Below are 6,000 nucleotides of genomic sequence, written 5' to 3' on the forward strand. Positions count from 1 at the left end.
CTAGAAAATTCAGAGCAAATCAAATTTTACCAGGAATCAAATTTTGTAATTGGCACCAAAATATTTCTAGCAGTTATTAACCACTAGAAATGTGGTGGGTATTTCGCTAGAAAATTCAGAGCAAATCAAATTTTACCAGGAATCAAAATTTTGTAATTGGCACCAAAATATTTCTAGCAGTTATTAACCACTAGAAATGTGGTGGGTATTTCAATTTTACGAAATTTGTCCCTCTTTTATTCATTTTCTAGTGGTTTGAAAGCCGCTAGAAAGTTTATTTCAGGGGAAAAAATAAATTAAGATGTTTGATTATTAAAAAATATAATATTATAAATTTAAAAACCATTAAGTAGATTATATTAGAGAATTTTTGTTAATATGTATAATTACTAATGTATTACATGTTATACATTTGAATTTTGTAATGAATAATAAGTAATTAAGTTATGATTGTGTCAAATGAAGTGAATTAAATTTAATAAGATAGATGAATTAAAGATGAGATAATTTATAATATTGAACCTAAACTGTTATGTTGAAAAGTGCTTGAATCAATTGACGAAGATCTGACAAATGTGAAGAAGAAAAATCTGAAAGAAAAAGAGAAATAAATATGTTAGTAAATTATAAATAAAAACAAATAAAGGATATTAATACTTATAAAATAATAATCACCTTACCATATAATGAAGAGAAAAAAAAACCACCACATCAAAAAATAAGAAAAAAAGAGAGAATTATAAAGAAGAATGGGAGAGGAAGGTAAAGGATGGGATAAATGAATGAAGAGGTGATGTGGTATTTATAGAGATCAGCGAGACATTTGTAGCGGTTTTTTTTGCAGTGTTTTATTCATTTTGTAGCGTCCTTACATTTTCTAGCGTATTATAAAACCGCTAGTATTTGTAGCGATTTCACAATTTGTAGCGGTTATATAACCGCTACAAATTATAATTTTTTACTTTTTAAAAAACTGAACCAATTTTAATTTATATTTATTTATTTATGAAAGGCAAATTTTTTGAATGATAAAATTTTTGAAACTGCTATTCTTGATCTTCATCCTGCCTAAAAGAGATATTTAAAAAAATTATGTTAGAATTATAATATATTTAGAAAAAATTAGTAATTAGTAGTTAATTATTTAAATAATTTAAGAAAAGACATATATCTTATAATTGCCAAATTATCGTCTCTTTGAGGAAAGTTTTTAAAATTTGGGGGTTGGAAAGGTTCACTGTTATAAATAATGTCACCATCACCCATATCATAAAGATCCTGTGGCTTGAGGTGAACAACCATATTCTAGTCTTTATGTTTCTCGTCCTCAACATAGTAAACCTAGTGTGCCTCGGAAGCAAAAATATATGGTTCATCATCTTTCGATTCCCCCGTATGAATAAGTCTTGAGAAATTAACAGAGGTGATGCCCAAGTGGTCAATAGCAAGTCCCTGTGGAGTTGTCATACTTGCCCAGGAGCACTTGAACAGAGTTACGGTGAAAAGCTAGTAACTCAACTCAATGATGTCAATTAGCTTTCTATAGTAAGTGACGCCTCCAAAGCGCATATCGCTGTCACTGCTGCTAGCATAACATCTCGTCCTGAATGTCCCGCAAACTCCAGAGTTTTGTATGAGCAATCCCTGATCACGTCTAACCGTACAGAACTTGAAGCCATTGACATTATATACGGTAAACCTTCGTGCATAGTCTAACGAACTGAGGGAAAGAGCTTTGAATTCATCTGTGTATGGGCTATTGTCATTACGTATTCGATGTGTAAACCAACCGGGAAACTCTTTATGGACTCTTTTATCAATGTCAGCAAAACGCGCACGTCCCCGTAGCTGTCGCCTAAGGTAACTTTTAAACTCACTACAGTGAAGTGATTTTGTTAGAAGAGTCAGTGAGAAACAAATATAAAGTGTAAAAGTTAGTGAGCTTATATAATACTTACTGCATGAAGGGTTCAACTTGGTTGCAATTTATCAAAACATGCCTATGTGCCTGGAGTTTTGTTGTGGGAGTGAGTCTGAAGAATTCATATCCTCCAACTGGTTTCCCGACAGGAGGAAATAAAGTTGACGTGGAAGGATCAGGAGGAGAACCATCTACACGACGCAGACGGTTAAAAGATGTCTCCATGTCATCAAAGTGCTTTGAACATAAAGTTAAGACCTCATCTCCGGAATAACCTTCTGCTATTGACCCCTAGAAATTTCGAGGGAGGAGGGAAATTTGAATTCTCTAGCGATTATTTAACCGCTAGAAATTGAAAACATTTTTTGTTTTGTAGCAGTTTATAACCACTATAAAATATCTGTTGGAATAAATTAATATTTATTGTATTAACTTTTACAAAAATATTAAAATAATAAATAGGTATTAAAAGGTATTAATAATATATGTATGCATAAAATTTAAAAAATTCTATGATATGTTAAATATTAAAATACATATTCTAAGAATGAATTTTAATGTTAAAAGAATATATGTTTAGCATGTTTTATATAGTGCAACTTGATATAAATAAAATTATAGATTAAGTAATACTTGATATAAATAAAATTATAGAAAGAAATAATAAAAGTAAGCAAATAAACATAAATTTAAATAAATATCCACATAAACATAAGATAATAAAATCCAAATCCAAATAAAATCCTATACAAGCAAAACAGGGGAAATCAGGAGTAAGGGGTAGAAGCAGCATCATCGTGATCGTCGGCCGCTGGATCCTCCTGTTGGTTTTGCTGGGGTGGGCAGGCAACTGATCGTGCTGGGGCGGGACTAACTGATGGTCATGCAGGGGCGGGACTAGTGGCAGGTGTACGTCAGGGATATCAAGAATCGGAATGTTTGGAGCGATAGTGATCACCACATCAAACATGGCTATAGCAGTTGCCTTTAACTGGTCAAGCTGCAACTGGAACTGAAGATCACGCTCCTCTATCCTGGCCTCCATCTCTTGCCTGAGCTCTTCTCGTAGCTCGTTGAGGATGAGGAACCTGGCCGCTTTGCTCTTACGCTCGCCTGAGAGCTCCCTGCAATGTATGAAGGGCCAGCACCACCCGAACGAGGCAACCTAGTCGGTGTGGGTCCAAGACCGGGCCCGCTAACTTGGCCAGGGTGCTGTGCTCGACCACGACCCACTAAAAGTATGGTGATAGGATCTAAGGCAGACCCCTAAGACTCACACAGCTCGGCATCAACCCGAGTCATCCGCGCTTATCAAAATTAATATAAAGATATTAATTAGTATGAAATAATATTTATACTGCAATATTATATTAATATTTAATTAATTACGTACCGCCATCTCCTCAACCTCATCCGACGCAGGCCCTTCTCGAGGTCTGTAGAGAATCGCCCACATCTCGCCATAGGTGGGCGTGTATCCCCTCTCCAAAATGTCTTTTCCCTCTGTAAATGAAATGAAAGAAATTATTAATTACAAATTAAATACATCTACACATTTAACAAATTCTTTTCAAATACTTACAATCTCGTCATAGGTGATAACAAAGCTCCTGGATCCAGCTCTATGACGTATTGTCTGATGCTTGACGCTCCCAGTATTTCTCTAGGAAAGAGCCTAAAACAAAATATAAAAAAATTAAATTAAATTAGTCAAATGGGACAAAAAATAAAAAAATTATAATTAATACAATATTATCATACCATCTAGTCAGCCAACATCCTAAAACAAACATAACTCAACCAGTCTTGCTCCGGGACTCCACCAGGTATATTTGCCAGTATCTCTTGCAGGGGCCTCCTCCCGTCACCTTCCTTCTCCCGCCACAAGCCAGCCCTCCTCTTCTTCCATGTCACCCCCAGTCTCTTGATCGTATCCGCCCTCAACTCCTCTCCCAGTATAAATTTATTCTGTAATTAAAAAAATAAAGAAAAAAAATTAAGCAATTTAAATAAAAAAATTATTATAAGTAATAAATTAATGAAATAAATAACAAATTATTATCAAACAATAAAGTAATTTAAATAAACAATATATATTCATTTAACTAATTTCACACTATTATCAATAAAAATAAATTACAGCAATAACAAATCATAATCAAACAATTAAGTTATTTAAATAAAAATATATTTTCATTCGACTAATTTAAAATTATTATAAACAATAAATTAATGAAATAAATAACAAATTATAATCAAACAATTAAGTAATTTAAATAAAAAAATATATACTCATTTAACTAATTTTAAATATTATAAATAAAAACAAATTACATTAATAACAAATCATAATCAAACAATCAAGTAATTTAAATAAAAATATATATTCATTCAACTAATTTAAAAATATTATAAGTAATAAATTAATGAAATAAATAACAAATTATTATCAAACAATAAAATAATCTAAATCAAAAATATATATTTATTTAACTAATTTCAGAATATTATCAATAAAAATAAATTACAGAAATAACAAATCATAATCAAACAATTAAGTAATTTAAATAAAAAATATATTCATTTAACTAATTTAAAAATATTATAAACAACAAGTTAACTAAATAAATAAAAAAATTACAATCAAACAATTATATAATTTAAAAACAAAATATATATTCTTTTATTTAAATTAAAAAATTATAAATAATAATTTTATATTACCTTTATCATTTCCCAGCCTTGCTCCTTCTTGTCCTCAGTGATTTTCTTCCAATCCTTCACATAAATGGGGAACAAGGTCCACTGCTAACCAATAAGGCGCACACACTTGTTATACAGCTGGCCACCTTTCTTGGTCGGTTGGCCCAATTCATTCAGCGGCACAACCACTCGTCCGCTAGTCGTCATAGACAGCTCTCTAGCTGTCAGCCTGCAATAGGACTTGTTTTCCTCAGAGTCTACAAAATTTAATTAACAAATTAATTATATATTAATGAATTAAAACAATTTCTATATAAATTAAATAGTTACCAAATTTAAAGAAGTTAAATAAATACTTACCCTTAAATTCCACATTAAAACCGGTCTGGCGTCTAGGAGCAGGACGCTACTTAGTATGGGGATTCTTATTCCCCTGAACCTGCTGCTGCTGCTCCTCCTCCTCACCAGCATCACCATGGGGTTGTTCATCCCCCGAAAAATGAGCCTCCTCAGTCTGTTGGATATTATCGTGCTCTATAAAGCTCAGGATATCCTCTTCATTTAGATCATAGTCATGAATACTCAGGAATGGCTCACCAACACCATGACTGCCACCACCACAGTCCTCGCTGGGTCCTACTCTATCAGGATCTATCAGATCCTTCCCTAGGTCGACGACTCATCCTAATAATAGCAAATAACAATTGAAATTAAAAAATATATTTACAACTAACAATTATTCAAAATAAATAATTATATCAAATAATAATTATTTCCATTAACTATAAATAATAATATCAAATAATATTAATTGAAAAACAAATATTCCTATATCTAAATTTTCTATTAACTCATCAAAAAAAATATAACTACTTCTATTAACTCTATAAAAAGTAGCCTAAATTTCTATTAACTCTAACTAAATTAAGCTAGTCTATCAAAATTAATATAAAAAATATAATAAAATAAATAAATAAAAAAAAAATTATTTATAAATAAATTACTATTCTTACCTGAAAATATGAATCTGTAACTGGATCTGGATCTGGATCTGGATATACTTCGTGGAGAGAATTCAGCAGAGCTCCGCTTCAAAATTGGCCAAACAGTGAAAATGACACGGTGAGGGGTATATATAGGCCGTGATTTTCTAGCGGTTTTACAAGAACCACTAGACAATTGTAGTAGTTTTAAAGGAATCGCCAGAAAATTCTAGCAGTTTTACCCGCCCCACCCCAGTATTCAGCCATGTGTCACAACTCCTCGGAAAAAATAAAAAATTTCTAGCGGTTTCTGCTAAAACCGCTTGAAATTCTGGTCAATTACTAGTGGTTTCTCCAACCGCTAGAAAATGGAACGGCGATTTGCATTCTCTA

This window comes from Neltuma alba, unplaced genomic scaffold (genome assembly GCF_004799145.2).
Source record: "Neltuma alba isolate B1F8T4 unplaced genomic scaffold, ASM479914v2 tig00010927_pilon, whole genome shotgun sequence".
In the NCBI taxonomy this organism is placed as follows: domain Eukaryota; kingdom Viridiplantae; phylum Streptophyta; class Magnoliopsida; order Fabales; family Fabaceae; genus Neltuma; species Neltuma alba.